The sequence below is a fragment of the Periplaneta americana genome, chromosome 3, assembly GCF_040183065.1.
Source record: "Periplaneta americana isolate PAMFEO1 chromosome 3, P.americana_PAMFEO1_priV1, whole genome shotgun sequence".
NCBI lineage: Eukaryota > Metazoa > Arthropoda > Insecta > Blattodea > Blattidae > Periplaneta > Periplaneta americana.
Genome location: NC_091119.1, coordinates 16,997,368 through 17,022,891, shown reverse-complemented (window position 1 = coordinate 17,022,891; position 25,524 = coordinate 16,997,368). Strand labels below are relative to the sequence as shown.

Genomic DNA, 25,524 nt, shown 5'->3' with positions numbered 1-25,524 from the left:
CATTGCATTATTAACTTGTATTCATTTAAAACTTACTAGCGATAAAATAAATAAATAAACAAATAACTGTCACCTTTAAGGTTCTTACATAAGAATAAGTAATCGAGATCATGACGTCTAGCATACAAGCTTCGACATTTAAAGTGCTCGGATTTTTGACCATAATTATACCCGGAATTATTGGGCAGAAATCTGTACGAACATAGTGATATATATTTCCTTTGAATATTTTCCACTTTTTCCGAATCAGTAGTTGTAATAGAGTTCCAAACTACAGATGCATATTCGAGTTTCGATCTCACTAAAGTGTAGTATAGAATTAAAAGAGAGTCAAGTGTCGAAAAAGAATAAGTAATTGACCGTATTATTCCTAACATTCTTATTGCATGGTTATAAATATAATCAATGTGGTTGTGAAAATATATTTCATTGTCAATACACCGAGGTCTCTAATACAATCTTTTCTGTTAATACATTTTTTAGATGATAGTTATATTTTAGTGTAGAGGTTTTCCGTGAAAATGATATTACGTAAGTAGTAGTAGTAATAATAATAATAATAATAATAATAATAATAATAATAATAATAATAATAATAATAATAATATACTATTAGCAACAAGATGTCTTGTTTACCATATCTCATCTTTATGCTGGGAGATGTTTTCTAAATGGTCAGTAATTTGTGAAAAAGTAGGCCTATATTCTCCTCCTGGACCTCTCGCACAGTGTGTTGGTAATTAAGATTAGTGTGTTCAATATTAAAATGTATTTTGTCTGAAAACATGAAATTCATTGCTTTGCTTTACTTTGAAAGAACAGTTTACGATTCACGAGACCTAACCTAAAAATGTATTTTGTTTGATCAAGTGAAATGATTAGTACAAATTCTGGAAACCGATGTCACTTTGAAATGTATGCTTAAGAATATTTACTCCTTATAATTTTGCTATTCTAGATATAATTGTTGTCTCCGTGCGTATAATTCCTTCTTCATTATCTTCTTTCTTCAGTTCATTAAATATATGAACTATAGATTCCTGAAGCGTACTCTGAATGGCACATGCTTTCTTTCATTGAGGAGTCACTGACATGCTATTTCCTCTCTTTGACATTATACAGGGTATATCACGAGGTTTTCCCCCAGTTTATGGATGTGATTCCTGGTGTTATTTGGAACAAAAAATGTAAATACAGTAATGGGGTGACATTCATAATTAAGGAGTTACAACAGATTTTCGAAACAATCCATGATGTATGTAGCGCTATACATGTTTGCGCAGGACTATCGATGTGTGTAGAATGTAATTTTCAACGCAGATTCAGTGTCAATGTCTGCTATGGTGTTGTGTGTGACCAGTTGCTGGGGCCGTTCATTTTCCCGGGAAATTTAAATGATGAAATGTACGTTAACTTTTTACAAGAAGAGTTACCGCAGCTTCTTGACGATGTTCCTCTGGAAACAAGACACCAAATGTACGTCCAACATGACGGGGCGCCTGCACATTTCTACCATGTGGTAACAGCTCAGATGAATCACCAATTTCCACATCGATAGATTGGTCGCGGGGGGCCCTATCAACTGGCCTGACAGATCGCCAGATTTAACACCCTCAGATTACTGCATCTGGGGGGGGGGGGGTGGATGAAAGACATCGTGTACCAGATTAGGGTGAAAACACGAGAAGAATTGATTCAACGCATTCTCGATTCCGCAGCGACAATAAGGAACGAACATTGTGAGGTTACGAAATAATACACGCGCTGTTCACACCCGTGCGAATCTTTGCCTTCAGATGCACGGAGGAAATTTTTAACATTTGCTTTAAACTCGCTCTAAATGTAAGAGACTAGTACAAAATGAAACAGTTGTTTGTATTCTATTATTTCCATTTTTGTCAGTGACATCCTCAAATAAAAAGTTTTTTCTACTTTTTTTCAAATCATCGTAACTTCTTAATTATGAATGTCACCCCATTACTGTATTTACATTTTTCGTTCCAAATAACACCAGGAATCACCCCAATAAACCGGGGGAAAACCTCGTGATACGCCCTGTATATTGTATGGAAAATCTAAACACTGAAGAAATTAATTAAAATGTAAAATGGTATGTCTATCTATTACCTAAGTGCGTGTATCACATCAAGTACGTTATATTTATTTACACTTATTTGACTACTAGCCATATCCGTGCGCTCCGCTGCACCCGTTAGAAATAAATATAAAGTAATTACATAATTAAAATAGGACATTTGATCCAGGGAAGATTCGTGTTTGATAGAAGGATAAATCGTTTAATATGTGACTTAATTTAAATTGTATTTAAATAATTAAAATGCGGTCATTTTGGTCCAGAGAGCAATCATTTGGTGCAATGACAATTCCTTTAACACGTTTCTTAATTGTTATTACATGCAACCTTAGTTTAATGAAGATTGACATATCATTTAGTTTTAATATGTATACTTTATATTACTTGCTATATGTTTCACAAGTTACTGTAATAACATTGTAGAATTATGTCCATCTAGAGAAACTACACGTTCCAATGGTGAAATAATAATTAAACAATTAATTAACTTCCGATATTACTTCATACAAACACAGAAACATTCTCTGTATGCTAAGTTTAATAGCTTTCGATTGTTGTTGTCCAAGGCCCCTTATAGACGAAGTCATTTGTTTTTATTTCAGTACAGCGCCTTTGATGGCGTTGTTATTGTAATTTTAAAACTCATTTATCTCATTAAATATCAGTCCTATCAACATTTTGTATAGAACAAAACTTATCGGAAATTATCTTTAAAGAAACGTTTGTTATGTAACATTCTTCATTAAAATCAATAATAAGCGAGATATTTCGATTTGTTTAATTCAAACCCCCTTATAACCCCCCTTTTAAATAAAGTATTTAGAATGCCATATAGCCTAAAATCTAAGTTACAACGAACTTAATTTATATTCCAATTTTCATATAAATCGGTATAGCCATTATCGCGTGAAAAGGTAACAAACATCCAGACAGACAGACAGACAGACAGACATGCAAATAAAAATTTCAAAACAGCGATTTTCGGTTTCAGAATGGTTAATTATACATGTTAACACCAATTATTATTGGAAAATCGAAAATTACCAGAAAAAATTTTGGCTACAGATTTATTATTAGTATAGATAATCTCGTTTACCATTCCTTCCAGTTCATCTTTCAGTAGGCAGAAGAAGTTATAAGATGGTAGAGGACATAAGATATACGGATAATATGTAGACTCTAAGAGGAAGGCAGAAAATGGGAAAGATTGGAGAATGCTGGGTTTGCAGAAAAAGACCAACCCTTGGGCAGAAAACTACGAATGAATGAAACAGTTTTAGGCTATACATTTGTGACACAGAATATACACGAATCAGATGGATATGAATTATTGATACTATATTCAGGGATAAAGGCAAAACATTAATTGGAAACGAACGTTTTTTAACTAACATAAGATAGCCTACATAAAAAATACTTCCTTTCTGCCGCTTTAGTTCATTAACTGATGGTACTCGATCCCAGAGACATCTCTGAAAGAGACCGCTAGCCAATCGAGTAACATCTATTGCCAGTCGCGTGGTCACGACAAGCGAGGAAATATGTGTCAAGGGTTCAACAAACGAGGTATAGCTTTGTTTGATCGCCTACAATTGAATATGATAATCAAGTTGATTGATGTGTTGGAAAACAACCCAGTATTTTGAGGACTTCAACAATGCATGCAGTGACCTCAACCTTGTGACCTTAGAAACTGCAGTTTGAATGAATGCTTATATTACGTCTGATCACATGTTATTATTTCTGGCTTGTTTTCTTAACCCACAATTCTTTGTGATCATGTAGGTCTAATAAGACCGATCGATACCTATACATTCAGCATAAACTACAGTGGTCTTACAACGCATATTTTTGTTGCTACTCAAAACACAACGTTAATACATTAGGCATAGCTCAATATAACTATACGTATTTAATTTCTTTTGTCGTTCACGTCGGCCTATATATTTCATTTCAGCATTTCTAACTTTTCTGTTTTGGGGCTTATTTATTTCATTTTAGTATATCTAAACTCTTCATTTCTAACGCTTTCGTTTTTAGGCCTATTTATCTAAATTTAACATTTTTAACTCTTTCGTTTTCAGGTCTACTTATTTTAATTTTAGCATTTCTAACTCTTCCGTTTTCAGGTCTATTTATTCCATTTTAGCATTTCTAACTCTTTCGTTTTCAGGCCTATTTATTTCATTTTAGCATTTTTAATTCTTTCGTTTTCAGGCCTATTTATTTCATTTTGAAATTTATAACTCTTTCCTTTTCAGGCCTATTTATTTCATTTTAGCATTTCTAACTTTTTCGTTTTCAGGCCTATTTATTTCATTTTAGCATTTCTAACTCTTTCGTTTTTAGGCCTATTTATCTAAATTTAACTTTTTAACTCTTCCGTTTTCAGGCCTATTTATTCTTTTTAGCATTTCTAACTCTTTCGTTTTCAGGTCTATTTATTTCATTTTAGCATTTTTAATTCTTTCGTTTTCAAGCCTATTTATTTCATTTTGAAATTTCTAACTCTTTCCTTTTCAGGCCTATTTATTTCATTTTAGCCTTTCTAACTCTTTTGTTTTCAGGCATATTTATTTCATTTTGGCATTTCTAACTCTTTCATTTTCAGGCCTATTTATTTCATTTTAGCATTTCTAACTCTTTCGTTTTCAGGCCTATTTATTTCATTTTGGCATTTCTAACTCTTTCGTTTTCAGGCCTATTTATTTCATTTTAGCATTTCTAACTCTTTCGTTTTCAGGCCTATTTATTTCATTTTGGCATTTCTAACTCTTTCGTTTTCAGGCCTATTTATTTCATTTTGGCGTTTCTAACTCTTTCGTTTTCAGACCTATTTATTTCATTTTGGCATTTCTAACTCTTTCGTTTTCAGGCCTATTTATTTCATTTTGGCATTTCTAACTCTTTCGTTTTCAGGCCTATTTATTTCATTTTGGCGTTTCTAACTATTTCGTTTTCAGACCTATTTATTTCATTTTGGCATTTCTAACTCTTTCGTTTTCAGACCTATTTATTTCAATTTGGCATTTCTAACTCTTTCGTTTTCAGACCTATTTATTTCATTTTGGCATTTCTAACTCTTTCGTTTTCAGACCTATTTATTTCATTTTGGCATTTCTAACTCTTTCGTTTTCAGACCTATTTATTTCATTTTGGCATTTCTAACTCTTTCGTTTTCAGACCTATTTATTTCATTTTGGCATTTCTAACTTTTTCGTTTTCAGGCCTATTTATTTCATTTTAGCATTTCTAACTCTTTCGTTTTTAGGCCTATTTATCTAAATTTAACTTTTTAACTCTTCCGTTTTCAGGCCTATTTATTCTTTTTAGCATTTCTAACTCTTTCGTTTTCAGGTCTATTTATTTCATTTTAGCATTTTTAATTCTTTCGTTTTCAAGCCTATTTATTTCATTTTGAAATTTCTAACTCTTTCCTTTTCAGGCCTATTTATTTCATTTTAGCCTTTCTAACTCTTTTGTTTTCAGGCATATTTATTTCATTTTGGCATTTCTAACTCTTTCATTTTCAGGCCTATTTATTTCATTTTAGCATTTCTAACTCTTTCGTTTTCAGGCCTATTTATTTCATTTTGGCATTTCTAACTCTTTCGTTTTCAGGCCTATTTATTTCATTTTAGCATTTCTAACTCTTTCGTTTTCAGGCCTATTTATTTCATTTTGGCATTTCTAACTCTTTCGTTTTCAGGCCTATTTATTTCATTTTGGCGTTTCTAACTCTTTCGTTTTCAGACCTATTTATTTCATTTTGGCATTTCTAACTCTTTCGTTTTCAGGCCTATTTATTTCATTTTGGCATTTCTAACTCTTTCGTTTTCAGGCCTATTTATTTCATTTTGGCGTTTCTAACTATTTCGTTTTCAGACCTATTTATTTCATTTTGGCATTTCTAACTCTTTCGTTTTCAGACCTATTTATTTCAATTTGGCATTTCTAACTCTTTCGTTTTCAGACCTATTTATTTCATTTTGGCATTTCTAACTCTTTCGTTTTCAGACCTATTTATTTCATTTTGGCATTTCTAACTCTTTCGTTTTCAGACCTATTTATTTCATTTTGGCATTTCTAACTCTTTCGTTTTCAGACCTATTTATTTCATTTTGGCATTTCTAACGCTTTCGTTTACAGACCTATTTATTTCATTTTGGCATTTCTAACTCTTTCGTTTTCAGACCTATTTATTTCATTTTGGCATTTCTAAGTCTTTCGTTTTCAGACCTATTTATTTCATTTTGGCATTTCTAACTCTTTCGTTTTCAGACCTATTTATTTCATTTTGGCATTTCTAAATCTTTCGTTTTCAGACCTATTTATTTCATTTTGGCATTTCTAACTCTTTCGTTTTCAGGCCTATTTATTTCATTTTGGCGTTTCTAACTCTTTCGTTTTCAGGCCTATTTATTTCATTTTGGCGTTTCTAACTCTTTCGTTTTCAGACCTATTTATTTCATTTTGGCATTTCTAACTCTTTCGTTTTCAGACCTATTTATTTCATTTTGGCATTTCTAACTCTTTCGTTTTCAGACCTATTTATTTCATTTTGGCATTTCTAACTCTTTCGTTTTCAGACCTATTTATTTCATTTTGGCATTTCTAACTCTTTCGTTTTCAGGCCTATTTATTTCATTTTGGCGTTTCTAACTCTTTCGTTTTCAGACCTATTTATTTCATTTTGACATTTCTAACTCTTTCGTTTTCAGACCTATTTATTTCATTTTGACATTTCTAACTCTTTCGTTTTCAGATCTATTTATTTCATTTTGGCATTTCCAACTTTTTCGTTTTCAGGCCTATTTATGTTTTATTTAACGGCGCTCACAACTGTCGAGGTTATATCAACGTCGCCGGTGTGCAAGTAAACCTACCGACATAAGCCTGTAGCATTTTAGCACACTTAACTATTATCACCGCGCTCTCATGGTTAACATAAGGCAGGTCTTTGAGCGTCCTCGTGCATAACATCCGGCAGATCTTTGAAATTTAATTGTATTATTGTTTTCAATTTCTTATGTCGCCGCTCCAATCACTCGCCTCAATTTCAACATTGCAACCAATAAGCTGCTTCCATTATTAAATGACACCTACTTGTCTAATCCACGTGGACTAAAACCGAAGTTGCAATGTCTTGTGCTGAGGAAGAATATTTAGTATTAGTAGTATTTAGTATTTATTTATTTAACCTGGTAGAGATAAGGCCGTCAGGCCTTCTCTGCCCTTCTACCAGGGGATTACAACTACAACATGAACAATAAAATTACAATTAATATTAAATTTACAATTACAATAAAAATTAAAGTACGACAAGATTACCTGATTAATGAAAGCTAGACATTTTATCATAGAAGTTAAGAACAAAGAATATTTTTGTATTTACTGAATTACAAATTAAACCTACAATAACAAAATTCTATAGTGATGAAATTACCGGATATTGAAATATTTTGTGATAGATTAAGAGAACTATTTACAAGAAACCATGTCTGAGCGAGTCTCAATTACTGACCAATTGCCTAGTAAGTTTGCGCTTGAATTGAATTTTATTTCGACAGTCCCTGATGCTAGCAGGTAACGAATTCCAGAGTCTTGGCAGGGCTATTGTGAAAGAGGATGAGTATGAGGAGGTGCGATGGGATGGTATTGTTAGTATTGTTTCATGGCGAGAGCATGTGTTCATATTGTGGTGGGAAGAAAGGTAAGTGAACCGAGACGACAGGGACGAAGGGATAGAAGAGTTCAAGATTTCGAAGAGAAGGAGAAGTGAATGTAAATTTCTTTTCTTATCTAGTTTAAGCCAACCTAATGTGATCATATTTACGAACATTGCTTACAAAACGTACACACAAATTATGAGCACGTTGAAGTTTCGTTTTGTTGTCGCTGGAAAGGTCAGTCAGTAAAATGTCAGCATAGTCAAAAATAGGGAAATATAAGCGTCTGCACAAGGGACGTTTTTAAGCGAGAGGGAAGATGAACATTTATCCTTTTTAGCACATGGATAGGCCTAATAGAATATACTTTTCTGCAGGATGTGATTAAAAATTATTATTAAGCAACAATCGGTCGGCAAAATTATGTTTTAAAAGCACACCGCACGTTATTGTATGATGCCGACATGTTAAGCATGAGGCCGCGGCGATAATACCATTGACCTGGCCCGGGATCGAACTCGTAACCTCGGGCATAGAAGCCCAACGTTATATCAACTGCGCCAACGAGGCCGACGAAATATTGTTGCTGTCTAATTTTATTGATGATTATATTTTACTCTAATAAAAATTGTTTCGTAAGAATATAGACTTATTGTTACAGAAAGGAGGAGTATTTTTGCAGCCATCTCTTTATTACAAGGCAAAGAATAAATTGTGTAAACGAAGCAATGAAAGAAGACATGTGGCCGCGTACAATAGATTTTTACCCACATTATTAAGCACGTGCGCTTTGTGGCACAATAGAAACCTTCACCTGGTTAAACAACACGTGTAGATAGCTGACTACAATCTGCAGTTATTCCTACATTCAAAACCAAGACCTGTTTGTGGGAGAAAAGCGAACATAATTTTTTCCCTGAACACACCTTATCTATTCATACACTATTTACAATTACGTAGATCAGAGAAGGATACTATTTTTCACCGCCTCATTTTCTTAGAAACATATTTGTGAATATGTTCGTTAACAGACAATTACTATTATTATTATTCTTATTATTATTATTATTATTATTATTATTATTATTATTATTATTATTATTATTATTATTATTATAGTAACTTTCAAAGAATGAATTATTGATCAGATTTTTTATATTCGACAGATATTGGACAAAAATGGGAGTATAAGGGTACAGTACATCAGTTATTCATAGATTTCAAAAAGGCATATGACTCGGTTAAGAGAGAAGATTTATATAATAATCTTATTGAATTTGATATTCCCAAGAAACTAGTTCGATTAATTAAAATGTGTCTTAGTGAAACTTACAGAAGAGTTCGTATAGGCCAATTTCTATCTGATGCTTTTCCAATTCACTGCGGGCTAAAGCAAGGAGATGCACTATCACCTTTACTTCTTAACTTCGCTCTAGAATATGCCATTAGGAAAGTTCAGGATAACAGAGAGGGTTTGGAACTGAACGGGTTACATCAGCTGCTTGTCTATGCGGATGACGTGAATATGTTAGGAGAAAATCCACAAACGATTAGGGAAAACACGGGCATTTTACTTGAAGCAAGTAAAGCGATAGGTTTGGAAGTAAATTCCGAAAAGACAAAGTATATGATTATGTCTCGTGACCAGAATATTGTATGAAATGGAAATATAAAAATTGGAGATTTATCCTTCAAAAAGGTGGAAACATTAAAATATCTTGGAGCTACAGTAACAAATATAAATGATACTCGGGAGGAAATTAAACGAAGAATAAATATTGGAAGTGCCTGTTATTATTCGGTTGAGAAGCTTTTATCATCCACTCTGCTGTCAAACAATCTGAAAGTTAATTAAACAGTTATATTACCGGTTGTTCTGTATGGTTGTGAAATTTGGACTCTCACTTTGAGAGAGGAACATGGATTAAGGGTGTTTGAGAATAAGGTTCTGAGGAAAATATTTGGGGCTAAGAGGGATGAAGTTACAGGAGAATGGAGAAAGTTACACAAAGCACAGCTGCACGCATTGTATTCTTCACCTGACATAATTAGGAACATTAAATCCAGACGTTTGAGATGGGCAGGGCATGTAGCACGTATGGGCGAATCCAGAAATGCATATAGAGTATTAGTTGGGAGACCGGAGGGAATAAGACCTTTGGGGAGGCCGAGACGTAGATGGGAGGATAATATTAAAATGGATGAGGGAGGTGGGATATGGTAGGGACTGGATTAATCTTGCTCAGGATAAGGAACCGATGGCGGGCTTATGTAAGGGCGGCAATGAACCTCCGAGTTCCTTAAAAGCCGTAAGTAAGTAGGTGAGTATTATTATAAATTACGCAATATCATACTTTAATTACTTTTAAATTTGCTTCGTTTTATTATAGGTATATGTTACGCATTTCTATAGTTACAATAATATAGATAGTTTGGACGCAGAACTGATGAGATCTGCATTAAATATACAATTAAAGTCCATATCCGTATCTTTTATTTAAAATGCCACGTATATATTTCTAATGTTCGGGATTACTTCCACGGTGGCTGAGTGGTCAGCGATATAATCGGTTTGTGGATGAAAAATAAGACGCACTATTTTACGTAAATTTCCTTTCAAAAGTATGTTACATCGTTATTTCAATAAGAATATGGAAGTTCATGTCAAAGAAGTTCCTCTGAAGGAAGCGAGGAAGCTTCATTTAGTTTTAAAAACAGACAACTCACTTTAAATATGGCTTTATTTGGTTTCAAAAACAGACAACTCCATGACTTAATTTAAGAGATGGACAACTGCACTTTTTAAACTTAAATTGTGTATTGTTAGTAAAATAACATGTACAAAAATACAGTCTTAATTCTTCCCTAAAGGAGTAAAAACTCGTGCTCAGGGAGTTACCTAAACACATACTTAACACAAACAAATATAATTATAATAATATTATAGATTTATTAATTTTGATTTGTCATACAGAATAATATCTGTAATATTGACAACTAATATTTGAGGAGAAAAATTCGCGTAGAACCAAGGACTCAGGTTCGATCCCCGGCGCCGGAGCGAATTTTTCTCCTCAAATATTAATAGTCAATATTACAGATATTATTCTGTATGACAAATCAAATTAATAAATCTATAATATTCTCATAGCTGCAGTGCATATATCTGTACACATTACTGTGCCCTTAACTGCGGAATCCCGGCCAAACAAGTCACTCAGCTGAGTGCGCTCCAAATATAATGGCAGTAGATATTGGACATATGCGCCCAACTTGGAGTCAGGCTATAAAGGTAAACATTGAAGGAAAAAAAAAGAGATCTGTAGTTATACTGTTACTATTAAAGAGAAGAGATAATTTTATTATATACTGTGGTCAATGCTTCAGTTTTTTTTATTGCCCCGTAGTGTTAAGTGTTTTCTTAAGAGTTGAAAGAGTTGATGGTAGTAGTTGTGTTGAAAATACGTTGTGAGTTGGTTAAAATGTATGGAGAAATTCGGGTTTTACTTTTTTTTTTTTTCATTTTATTTAATCTTTATTTTTTTATTTAAGTCCGATTTTTGTTTCAGTATTTGTTTAATGAGTTTTATTCTTGCTTATTTATTTGCTTTTAAATTATTTTATATGTAAGTTTTTGCGTGATTCAATTATTTTTGTCTTAATGATTATTTAATTTGTTGTTTATTCGCAGTAATAAGTTTTGTAAATTTATGGAAATTTGATTTGGTAATTTTGGTTTATTATTGGTAAAAGGAAGAAGGTTCGATCCGGTGCTGTGGATTGAATTCGGCGTAGCTCAGTGGTCAGAGCACTTGGTACGTAGAACCAAGGACCCGGGTTCGATCCACGGCGCCAGAGCGAATTTTTCTTCTCAAATATTACATATAATTATGTAACACAAAGTGGGTCAAGAAAAAAAATTACAGGAATAAATTAACTTTAAAAATACAATTTCAGTTTTAACAATTTAAATCATACAAATACATACACATTTTAAATCAATATAATATATTATATTCTTTAAAAATTAAATTCCTAACGCTATTTTTTAAATTTCTGATACTAAAATTTTCCAAATCTGGGTATTTTTCAATTATTTTAATATATAACCCTGGACCAAAGTAGGTACCATGGCTCAGAGCTGTGCTTGTGAAACACCTTGGTTCCTCTAGTCGTATAAAATCGGATCTTTTAGTTCCATATTTATGATGATACAATTTGAATTTATTACTGTTTTTATGTATGAAGATTAATAAGGCAATATAATAAATCTGTTCAATTTTCAAAACATTAAAATCAGTAAACAAAAGCTCAGATGAGTAATCAATTGGTTTATTAAGGCATATTTTAATGATTCTTTTCTGAATAAGTATTAGTGGAGTGAGATTAGAATTACAAGCATTTCCCCATCCTAAAATTCCATACTGGAGAATGGATTGAAATAAAGCTAAATAAATGAGACGTAAAATATTCACTGGTAAATATGACCGAAGTATAACAAAGATATAAATTGTTTTACGCAATATATTGCATAAATATGTAATATGTTTACTCCATCGTAAGTGTTGTTCGATTGTAATGCCCAAATACTTAACTTCTGAGAATTCGGTTAATATGGGACATTCACAATTTTGAGAAGAACAATCAGAATGATGAATTTTTTAGCCTAAAAGAAGATTGAGGAGATTTAAGACCACTGGACCTTAGTGAAAACGGAACAACAGTTGTTTTGAATGTGTTTAAGGAAAGCGTGTTTGAATCAAACCACTTTTTAATTACCTGTAATACATTATTCGCATTAATATAAGTGCCTTTCCAAGATTTTTCACCAAAAAGAATTACTGTATCATCCGCATATGAATATATAACCTCATTATATTTGCGTAAATCAGTTAATAACAAATCATTTATATAAATCAAGAATAAAACTGGACCAAGAACAGTGACCTGAGGGACCCCTACTTTTATGTTTTGAATAAAACCAAATTCATTATGAATTTCAATTACATGATTTTTGTTATTCAAATATGACTTAAGTAAATTTAGAACATGACCATTAATGCCTAACAAGTTTAATTTCTCTAATAAAATATCATGGTTAACGGTATCAAACGCTTTTCGAATATCCAAAAATATACCCAAGCACTTATTCCCTCGGTCTAACTCACATATGATTTAAATTGCGACCTGAATATTAATATTAATCGCATTTTGAGACTGAAATAGTAATATGCGTTACAAGAACGGTATGTTGAAGTTTTCATGTTCCAGGAAAAGTTTGAAAAAGCGAAACGTAGTTGAGCCGTTTTAATTTCCGAGAACATGAAAACAAACATACCGCTCGTGTATCGTACATTATTTTGTGCGAAGATCGTCTATTACATACCTGAAAGAGGAATTTCTAATTAGTTGGAATGAAATCTCCATCTTGGTTTCTGTTCAATGACGGCAAATTTGCAAAACAAAAATATCTATCTTCAACGTTGTTGCTTTAAAATATCTTCTGTGTTTACTATACTCCAGCAGGCCGTGATATGCGTCTGTCTTCCCCCCCCCCCAGTTTATGTTGAGTCTGGAATCTTGTTGATTTTTTCACGGCGTCCTTAATGTTACTTGCATCACGAATGCAGTAACTTTAGTGGAGTTGTAGAGTTTTCTTAATTTTTGCAAATATTTAAAAACAATAATTAACAGTGCAATTTAGGTGAAATTGCAGTGGTAAGTTTCCAATTTATAATTATTACTATATTGAACGTCTCTAAAAATAATATGTTAAAAGCCTAAAGCAGTAAAATCAATATGTCACTTAAGCGGTAAGAAGAGGGAAATTGTTATGTGTGTTAGGTTGGGAATACTGAATGTGGAATTTTAGACTTTCCGCGGATTGGTTTTGTGCGGAAACCAAGCAAATACGCACGATCTCGCACAAAAAATATTTCTATGACCCATGAGAATGTTTGAAAAAAAATGTACGTATAATATTGACATTGGTTTCCAAGGATCTAGTTTTTCGCCTCTCCTGTAAAAAATAAAAAATAAAAAAAAAAAAAAAAGCAAAAGTGGAGTTGTCCAACTTCGATACCAAGCTCCTCATATGTGGATATGCACTGTTAAAGTTAAGTCCAAAACCCCTGTGGAATGCCTCACAAGGATTGGCTGTTCTTTCTGAGGTGATAGTGTCAGAAGCCCAAATTTCTGGACGAAACTCAGAATCAGAATCTATGAAAGTTGTTAAATAATCTGCAAAACTTGTAACATTCAGATTTTAAATGCGACAGGCTCATGTCTCTAGATTTACTTGCATGTAAAAGAACTCTTGCGGGACAAAATTTCGGCACACCGGCGACTCTGATATAACCTCTGCAGTTGCGAGCGTCGTTAAATAAAACATAACATTTAACATTTTAAACCAACTTACATTAAAATACACTGTGTCCCTAAAATCATGGTGGGGTTTCAGATGATTATATTGTTTGAATCAATAGAGGCAGAAATGTAATATTGATGCCAGATGAAAACAGAACTCTCTGATTTTTTCGTCTGTAAGTTTCAGGCACTGAAGAAAATAAAAAACGGTAACAATCGAATAAATGCAATAATTTTCATTGTTGAAATTAATTATACACTATGGATGTCCAAAGAAAAGTGCAAAAAAAAAACAATACCCCAGTTTGATGACAATGTGATTTTTCAGCAAGATGGTACCCCTTCAAATATGCCAAAATTGTTATGGATTGTCTTACTCAAAGATATCCACGGTGCTGGGTTGGGAACGGTGGATGGAAGCTATGCCTTCCATGATCGCCGGAGATGACACTTTTGGACTTTATTCTGCAGTGCTTGGGAAAAACGCATAAGTTAGTTTCCACAAAAATTGTTTATTAATTTGACAACTTACGGAACATCTGCTCGCTTGAGAAAACAGACATAAGTATTTCTCAAAATTAGAATAATTCTTACAGAAGAAAACCAAATCTACATAAACGAGTGTGAAGACAGTTTTTTAGTTCTGTAAAATTAACATTTTTGCTTTTGCCACTTTTCCCGAGCAGTACAGAATTGTTCTTTGGAATCTGAACAAATGTTCTTCCGATGGCTTCTATTGTTTCAGCATTTTTTTATGATCTTACAGTACGCTTTTTCTCCAATATGATTCCAGTTTATTTTAACTATCACAACTACGAATGTTATTCTCATGTGATGGTTCTTCATTAAATACGAGACAAAATTCACGTTGTACAGGAGTCACGGATTGAAAGTTTGCTAGCCACAAAACGCATAGCACTTTTTTTTTTGGGGGGCTTCCATCTTACTTACTTACAAACGGCTTTTAAGGAACCCGCAGGTTCATTGCCGCCCTCACATAAGCCCGCCATCGGTCCCTATCCTGTGCAAGGTTAATCCAGTCCCTATCATCATATCCCACCTCCCTCAAATCCATTTTAATATTATCCTCCCATCTACGTCTCGGCCTCCCCAAAGATCTTTTTCCCCTCCGGTCGCCCAACTAACACTCTATATGCATTTCTGGATTCGCCCATACGTGCTACATGCCCTGTCCATCTCAAATGTCTGGATTTAATGTTCCATTTTCAGGTGAAGAATACAATGCGTGCAGTTCTGGGTTGTGTAACTTTCTCCATTCTCCTGTAACTTCATCCCTCTTAGCCCCAAATATTTTCCTAAGAACCTTATTCTCAAACACCCCTAATCCATGTTCCTCTCTCAAAGTGAGAGTCCAAATTTCACAACCATACAGAACAACCGGTAATATAACTCTTTTATAAATTCTAACTTTCAGATTTTTTGACAGCAGACTAGATGACAAAAGCTTCTCAACCGAATACTAACACGTATTTCCCATATTTATTCTGCGTTTAATTTTCTCCCGAGTGTCATTTATATTTGTTACTGTTGCTCCAAGATATTTCCACCTCTTCGAAGTATAAATCTCCAACTTTTATATTTCCATTTCGTACAATATTCTGATCACGAGACATAATCATATACTTTGTCTTTTCGGGATTTACTTCCAACCCTATCTCTTTACTTGCTTCAAGTAAAATTTCCACGTTTTCCCTAATCGTTGTGGATTTTCTCCTAAAATATTCACGTCATCCGCATAGACAAGAAGCTGATGTAACCCGTTCAATTCTAAACCCTCTCTGTTATTCTGGACTTTCCTAATGGCATATTCTAGAGCGAAGTTAAAAAGTAAAGGTGATAGTGCATCTCCTTACTTTAGGCCGCAGTGAATTGGAAAAGCATCAGACAGAAACTGGCCTATACGGACTCTGCTGTAAGTTTCACTAAGACACATTTTAATTAATCGAACTAGTTTCTTGGGAATACCAAATTCAATAAGAATATTATATAAAACTTCCCTCTTAACCGAGTCATATGCCTTTTTGAAATCTATGAATAACTGATGTACTGTACCCTTATACTCCCATTTTTTCTCCAGTATCTGTCGAATACAAAACTTCTGGTCAATAGTCGATCTACTACGCCTGAAACCACACTGATGGTCCCCAATAATTTCATCTACATATGGAGTTAACCTTCTCAAAAGGATATTCGACAAAATTTTGTACGACGTCAACAAAAGTGATATTCCTCGAAAGTTACTACAGTTAGTCTTGTCCCCCTGCTTAAAAATAGGTACGATTATGGACTCCTTCCATTGTTCTGGTACAATTTCCTTTTCCCAAATTGCAAGTACAAGTTTATAAATTTCGCTAGATAATACGCTTCCACCCTCTGATGCAAAGATATAATCGTCTGAAATCTCACCATGACTTTTGGGACACACTTATAATTGTTTTGTCTCATTTAAAAAAGATCTTTTTGTCGGACCCTGTATAATGATAGAATACGATGCGCATGTAAGCCAAAAGCTATAATATTATAAGAACAAAAAAATAAGAACACGTGTGAAACATAATGAAAGATAGAAGCATGCGCATTCAATGCACCTGAAGTTATGCATAGCTTACAACATATTTATACCTCTGTAAGAGGAAGCATCTTTCATTCCGACTCAGCCACAAGACAAGAGTATTCCAGCTAGACTTCGTTCGTCCATTCCAACAACCATGCGGTTCTTCATGGTAAGTTGTAATTTAAATCTTTACTAAAGAAAGAAAACATTTTGTAGTAGATTTGTTGAGAAAGGAGAAAATTTTGCCCAAATTTGCTCATCTTTCTTGTTACATATTTATTTTATTCCTTGCGTGTTTTATAATTTATAAAACCAGTGCATTTCACACATTTCTAAACAATTAATTTGAGATATTCATCCTGTTTCAATTACTTTTCCGTTTGTAGATTATTTCCTTGAACTATGATATTAAATTCACTTACTTACAAATGGCTTTTAGAGAACCCGAGGGTTCATTGTCGCCCTTACATCGGTCTCTATCCCGATCAAGATCAATCCAGTCTCTACCATCATATCCCACCTCCCTCAAATCCATTTTAATATTGTCCTCCCATCTAAGTCTCGGCCTCTCCAAGGGTCTCTTTCCCTCAGGTCTCCCAGCTAACACTCTATATGCATTTCTGAATTCACCAATACGTGCTACATGCCCTGCCCATCTCAAACATCTTGATTTAATGTTCCTAATTATGTTAGGTAAAGAATAAAATGCGTACAGTTCTGCGTTGTGTAACTTTCTCCATTCTCCTGTCATCTCTCTTAGCTCCAAATACTTTCCCTAAGCAACTTATTCTCGAATATCCTTAACCTCTGTTCCTCTCTCAAAGTGAGAGTCCAAGTTTCACAACCATACAGAACAACCAGTACTATAATTCTTTTATAAATTCTAACTGGATGACAAAAGCTTCTCAACCGAAAAATAGCAGGCATTTTCCATATTTATTCTGCATTTAATTTCCTCTCGAGTGTCATTTATATCTGTTACTGTTGCTTCAAGGTACTTGAATTTTACCACCTCTTCAAAGGATGGATTTTCAAGTTTTACATTTCCATTTCGCACTATGTTCTAGTTACGACACATAAACATATGCTTTGCCTTTCTGGGGTTTACTTCCTAACCTATCTACTTACTTGTTTCAAGTTAAATTCCCGTGTTTTCCCTAATAGTTTCTGGATTTTCTCCTAACATATTCACGTCATTCGCATAGACAAGCAGCTGATGTAGCCCGTTCAATTCCAAATCTTTTTTTTAGAACGAACAATTGTAACTAGTTTATAAAGTAAACATGTAATTTAATTTATCATCTAGTTTAAGTAAGTATTTAAGTTCAATAATTGGAATTGGTTTGGAATTGAACGGGTTACAATAGCTGCTTGTCTATGCGGATGACATGAATATGTTAGGAGAAAATCCACAAACGATTAGGGAAAACACGGGAATTTTACTTGAAGCAAGTAAAGCGATCGGTTTGGAAGTAAATCCCGAAAAGACAAAGTATATGATTATGTCTCGTGACCAGAATATTGTACGAAATGGAAATATAAAAATTGGACATTTATCCCTCGAAGAGGTGGAAAAATTCAAATATCTGGGAGCAACAGTAACAAATATAAATGATACTCGGGAGAAAATTAAACACAGAATAAATATGGGAAATGCCTGTTATTATTCGGTTGAGAAGCTTTTATCATCCAGTCTGCTGTCGAAAAATCTGAAAGTTAGAATTTATATTAACAGTTATATTACCGGTTGTTCTGTATGGTTGTGAAACTTGGACTCTCACTTTGAGAGAAGAACAGAGATTAAGGGTGTTTGAGAATAATGTGCTTAGGAAAATATTAGGGGCTAAGAGGGATGAAGTTACAGGAGAATGGAGAAAGTTACACAACACAGAACTCCACGCATTGTATCCTTCAGCTGACATATTTAGGAACATTAAATCCAGACATTTGAGATGGGCAGGGCATGTAGCACATATGGGCGAATCCAGAAATGCATATAGAGTGTCAGTTGGGAGGCCGGATGGAAAAAGACCTTTAGGGAGGCCGAGACGTAGATGGGAAGATAATATTAAAATGGATTTGAGGGAGGTGGGATATGATAGAGAATGGATTGATCTTGCTCAGGATAGGGACCAATGGCGGGCTTATGTGAGGGAGGCAATGAACCTCCGGGTTCCTTAAAAGTCAGTAAGTAAGTAAGTAAGTAAATAAGTATTTAAGTTCGATAATCTTCTGGCTTATGCACGGCCTTAACTATGTTAGAATAAATAAAAAAATTATCAATATTATTACTTTCCGTTCTAAGTTGTGTGTCGTACACTATATCCTACATGCACTTTAGAGACTGTTTACATTCCATTGTCACGTAGAAGTGGAAGGCACCAGCATTTAGTTGTAATTAGTCCTCAAACTTGTACATACAAGGAACGGAGACGCCATTTTCAGTTGACTATCTATGCAGGAAACAAATGACGATTGCAAAGCACGTTTTATAGTACCGCAAAGAATTTTCAGTTTGAAATGTTGGCAAACAAAGAAACAAATCCAAGGGAAGTGATAAAAACAAAGAAGTGCTAGGAAAGTGATAAAATTGTAGCGATAAACAGCCATGATTGCTTGAAACACATTCTTTCGTACCGTTTTATTGGTCAAAACTAGTATGACGTAACAGTGTCAGTCACATTAAAAGCAAGGTGTGGCTCAGTAGTAGGGCATTCGACTGCAGATCGAGAGATCTTCGGTTAAAATCCAGGTCACATAATTTTAATAATTGCATTTAATTCTTGTTTCATATAGTTATCAATAAAATAGTTGTCACTTTTAAATCAGTCATTCACTTTTAAAAGTAGGCTTGGCATTGTTTAAATAGTTGTTGAAGGAATTTATTTCAATTAGTCACTTTTAAATCAGTCATTCACATTTAAAAGTAGGCTTGGCATTGTTTACCGCATCAATGAAATAGTTGTTGAAGGAATCCATTTCAATCCGTCACTTTTAAATCAGTCAGTCACTTTTAAAAGTAGGCTTGGCATTGTTTACCGCATCAATGAAATAGTTGTTGAAGGAATCCATTTCAATCCGTCACTTTTAAATCAGTCAGTCACTTTTAAAAGTAGGCTTGGCATTGTTTACCGCATCAATGAAATAGTTGTTGAAGGAATCCATTTCAATCCGTCACTTTTAAATCAGTCAGTCACTTTTAAAAGTAGGCTTGGCATTGTTTACCGCATCAATAAAATAGTTGTTGAAGGAATTTTTTCAATCAGTCACTTTTAAATCAGTCATTTTACTTTTAAAAGTAGGCTTGGCATTGTTTAAATAGTTATTGAAGGAATTTATTTCAATCAGTCACTTTTAAATCAGTCAGTCACTTTTAAAAGTAGGCTTTGCATTGTTTACCGCATCAATAAAATAGTTATTGAAGGAATTTATTTCAATCAGTCACTTTCAAATCAGTCATTTACTTTTAAAAGTAGGCTTGGCGTTGTTTACCGCATCAATAAAATGAAGGAATTTATTTCAACAATCACTTTTAAAACAGTCAGTCACTTTTAAAAGTAGGCTTGGCATTGTTTACCGCTTTATCGATTGCTGCCGCGTTACATCTGGTGAGAAACAATTGGCAATCGGCGCGAACAGTTGAAAGTCAGTATTATAAATTCTTTTCGCACTAGTGTTAATAGTAATTTATAGTACGTGAGAGTGAAATTAGATTTTATCTGCGAGTGGAGAGTTAAGCTCCCGAGGTGAAGCCAAGCGTAATAATTTCCATGAGAGCTAAAATTAATGTGTTTTACCCTCATGAGGTACTATACAATGTTTTTTACATTACTACTAACCAGGGAGCGAAACTTGTTGCCCGATGGGAGAGAGACAAGTGGCTTCAGGTTAACTATGTTCTAGAGTCCCTCTATTGTGTACAATAAGAGGCGCCTGGGTCGTGCCCCGTTGAACTACTGTGCCATTACGAATGGTAGTCCCGCTGAAATAAAATTGCAGTTGCTTAAAATCGAAAGGCAAGTTAGTAGGTATCATAGGAATACGTGAGATAAAAACATCTTTTGTTTTTCCAGTTAATATTGTCACTTATATTACCTTTTCTTCTGACACTAATTCTTATTCCATTGCATAATTTTGGTGTGTCAATATTTCACAATACTATTTTGTGATTCAAAATTAAGTATTAAATTATGTGGTTTCAAAGAATTCAAGAATTCAGTTGGATAAAATACAGCCTGCTCACTATTTACAACTGTATGAGAAACTCATACTACGGTCCTGGACTGCGGAATGATACTTATTGCATGAATATTGTCTAAAGTTTGGCCTTCATGATGTATCAACAATGCTTTCGTGCTCATTCTTCCACGGCCTCGTGAAAGTCGATGTTGAATACAACAGACAATAATAAAGAACAATTGACTGTAGAAGATTGCTTTTAATATTATACATGAATGTTTGATCGTATTTATTTTAATTTTTTATCTTTTTAATTAATTTACCGTCAATTTGTCCGATTTTAATGTAGCCTATGTTCTTCTCCTGGTTATAAAGGTTAGATGTGCAAACTTATCAAATATCGGTCAAAGCGTGTATATTTGTATAGGGAACATACATACATACATACATATACATATATATAACACATAATGTAAATCTTAATAGATTAACATTAATACATTACTTAACGAAAATGAAAAAAATTTCATTCAATTTTCAGTACGCTGTCTTCATCATTGTGATCATTTATGCAGTACAAGGTGGTTCCGAGACAGAGAGCGACTGCAAGGAAAAAGAGGAACAGAAATGCTGTGAAATACTGAAACTTCTATGTCAAAACCTATGCCAATGCCAAAAGAATCCGAAAGGATGTTCACATACAAATCCTAATCCTAAATGCCCACAAAAAGAACCCCCTAAAAAATGTCAATAAAAAACAACCATTACCACATGTCTAACAGAAATTACCACTCCTACATGTTCAACAGAAACTACCACTACTACATGTTCACCATAAACTACCACTACTGAATATCCACCATAAACTACCACTACTATAAGCACAACGGATACTACTACTACTACTACTACTACTACTACATGTCCACTACAAATTACCACTGTTACAAGCACAACGGAAACTACTACTATTGCGTTCGCACAATAAGCTATCACTATTACATGTCCACCAGGAACTATCACTACTATATGTCCACCATGAACTACCCCAACTATATGCCTACCATAAGCTACTAACAATATACGCCCATTGCAAGCTACCACTACTACATTCCCACCACAAACTATCACAAGTACATATCCATCACGAATTACTATTAAGGTGGGTGCTCCTGTTATGGCCATGTTCCTGATATGGCCACCCCGCTATTGTGAGTTAGTTAACCAAAAAATCCGCTAAATTGCAGCAGCATCCAGTGAAAGGGCATCCTGGTATGTCACTTGATCGTTTTCCATCCAGTCAGGTTGAGCAATATGGCGTCAGTTGCCTGTTTTGCGGTTTTCATGTGACCTCTTCTTATTTTTCTCTTGTAAGTCTCCTTTGTTTTGTGCATGTTTTTCAAAGACTTGTTCGTAAAAACTATAGTACTCCATTCAGTTTTTAATGTTCTGTTGATTGGTGTTGTCGTTGATGGCGTATCTTTTACGAGTTGTTCTTAATCAAACGATTTTAATGGAAGCTTACCTGCTCCTGATATGGTCATATTAAATGCACCATGGCCATATCAAGTTCACCTGTCAAATTTGCATGCCTTATAGCTGGGATTATGCAAAAATTTTGTATTTTAAGGAAAACAACTTAATTTTTTATGGAAAAACCTGTTTGGACTACACTTTTGAATTACAAAAAAGATTATTAGCCTAAGTGTCATGTATATTCATTTTACACCAAAATTATTTAATTTTAGCACAACTGCTCTATCAAACTGAAAACAATCACGATTTGTAGAACATGGAACAAGGGTGGCCATATCATGTGCACATATTCCTGATATGGCCACTAGGTAGACTTTTGGAATTTGGGACTGTTTGGACAATTAAAGCTATTTTTATGGGGAAATGAAATTGTTTTAAGAAAGTCCATTAGACTGGGAACGAGTAAAAAAAAAGTGGTTCACATTTTTTTTTTCAAAATGTCGGCTAGAAAATTCTCAAACCTTAGCATGGCCATATCAGGGACACCTACCTTACTACATGCTCACCACAAATTACAACTAGGCCTACTACATGTTCATCGAAAACTACCATAACAAATACGACTTACACCTCCACTGGAAACTACTACTATTACATGCCTACCAGAAACTACAGATAACTATCCGTACTCACACAGGAAACTACAACTACTATATACTAACAACAAATACCCATTACCGCATGCCTACCACAAACTATTATCGTTACTACATGCACATCGGAAACTACAGCTACTACGTGCTAATCACAAACTACCACAATAACTATATTCCCACACAAGCTACCATTAATATTCGTCTATAGGAAGCTACTATTACCACTACTACATACCTACCGCAAATTGCCACACTGTGAGTTAGGTATAAGCGCACATGCATTGCGCAAAACTAATTAAAATCTATATTAACAAGGCATCACTCTAAACCTATAGCTGAAACATATAAAAAGCTAAACAAAACAATAACTGTAACAAATTCATTAGTAATAAAACACTTTTATGTACACAAATAGGACTTGTACAAAACAAGTACTACCACTACCACTACTATTACAAATGTAATGTTATGACGAACCTACTGGTATATAAGTTACATAAATATTACAAACTCATAACAAAAAAACTACCTTTATTCCTACAATTATGAATAACACAAAAAAAATCTAGAAATTTTATGTTGTTTAAAAACCATCTTTATACCAACCAGTAATATTTTCACTTCAGTTACACCAAGTGAACCACCAATAAGAGAAGATCATCTACCGGTACTACTATACAAATGAGTATAAGATGTAAATGTAGTGGGTGTGGTTGTCCTAATATTTAGTGCACAGATTTCATACACTACTAATAGAATATTAAGTATGAGTTATTATTGATATATACTATAAATATTCTGATATATGGAACGAAGATATTTGATATAACGGCGTTTACCGTATATAATATTAAATTATCAGCTTTAACAAAACTATATATAAATTTACTGTTCATCGAGGATTAAAAATTAAAATAAAATATTGAGGCACACAATTTCTAACATTCTTCGGTATAAGAGTATATTAGCAATACAATTATGTTTCAAAATATTTGAGCATAACTCTTCTAAGTAACATGTTTCGAATGAAAATAAAAATAATTCGTTACTGAAGTCGAAGTCTTTGTTTTGTATTTTATGAATATTGCACATTATTGAAAGAATATACAGCCATTCAAGTTGTCACGGATGTTACATTTTTACTATTTTCAAAATCTACATATTGAAAATTAAGTTACTTTTGTCAACTTTTATTATTAGAATCAATATAATTTTACAGATAAAAAGTTGTTGAATATAATGTAGTATTATTGCAGAAAATAAAGAAAAGTTTCGTCACGATTTGTGAACTCACTTCACATCTTATTAACAAAAAGTGTAAATCTCAGGTCTCTGCCTCAAGCAAAAAGAGATTCATTCTCATAGTGTCCATGTGAACGCTATGAAAATCTGATGGCATCCAATTAGTTCACAGAAAACATAATCGGTTAATATTTTATAGCTATTTCTTCCATGTGACGGATGTTACACACATATTAATAATAATAATAATAATAATAATAATAATAATAGTTTTATTTTCCCTGGCAGAGTTAAGGCCATCAGGCCTTCTCTTCCACTCAACCAGGATCAAATCACATACAAAAAAAATACGTACCGGTATACAAATATTAACTTAAAAATAATAATAAACATAATTAAGTAAAAAAGAGAGATTGAATACATATACACAAACACTATTAACTTTAAAATAACAATAATAAAAAATATATAATAAAAAAGAGACTGAATACATAATCACAAACAGGAAAATACATTCTAGTATACAGTATTAACTTAAAAAAAAAAGAATTAATACATAAGAATATAATCTCACAACTAAAGGAATACTAGAATTAATATGATCAGCACAGCACGTGTTGTCACACATGTTACAGATGAGTTAATATGCTTCATTTTTCCAGTTTCAAAACAACTGTGACATTTTTTAAGTCAAAATATTCACTTCAGCTGTAAGATTAATTATTGTTATTAACCCAAACTACTGAAAATAAATTGCAGAAAGGATACAGTACAGAGTAAAAGGTTTCATGATTCTGGTGCTCTGGAATTAACAAAGCAGACTCCCAAAATATTTCTTCAATAAAAGCTGACCTCTCTATGAGTAAGTGCTGCAAACTTTAGGGAAACAAAAGTACCTATTAACCAGCCAAGACCACTTAGATTCAATGGCCATACAATTTTTAAAGTATTTTCCTTTTGAAAATAAAATGTTATAACATTTAAATGTAGAGCCTTATCTATGTCTTACATTAATAATAAATAAATATTTCTGAAAAAGACTTTTTCATTGGAATTCGCAGTTTGCCCGGAATGGCTGTATATTGTTTAATAGGGTGAAGTATCAATTATTTGATATACATTTGTATCAATGCTTATCACTTATTGTGTGTTTTAGTAAAGGTCTATACATTTATTAGTGTAATTATGTATACTTGTTCATGTTTTTGTTAATAACATAAGTTGATTCTTAGTAAGAAATTTATAAAAATGAATATTATTGTAAAA

The 25,524-nt window shown here is 33.4% G+C and overlaps 1 protein-coding gene and 1 long non-coding RNA gene across 2 annotated transcripts in view; both read left to right on the top strand.

The window, feature by feature from the left end:
- Nucleotides 1-25,524, top strand: part of LOC138695808 (agrin) — a 438,873-nt gene that overhangs the window by 199,281 nt on the left and 214,068 nt on the right. The window lies entirely within an intron of this gene.
- LOC138695807 (uncharacterized) lies at nt 16,022-22,605 on the top strand. The gene is made up of 2 exons (XR_011331195.1): nt 16,022-16,874; nt 21,426-22,605. It is a non-coding gene; the product is annotated as an uncharacterized lncRNA (long non-coding RNA).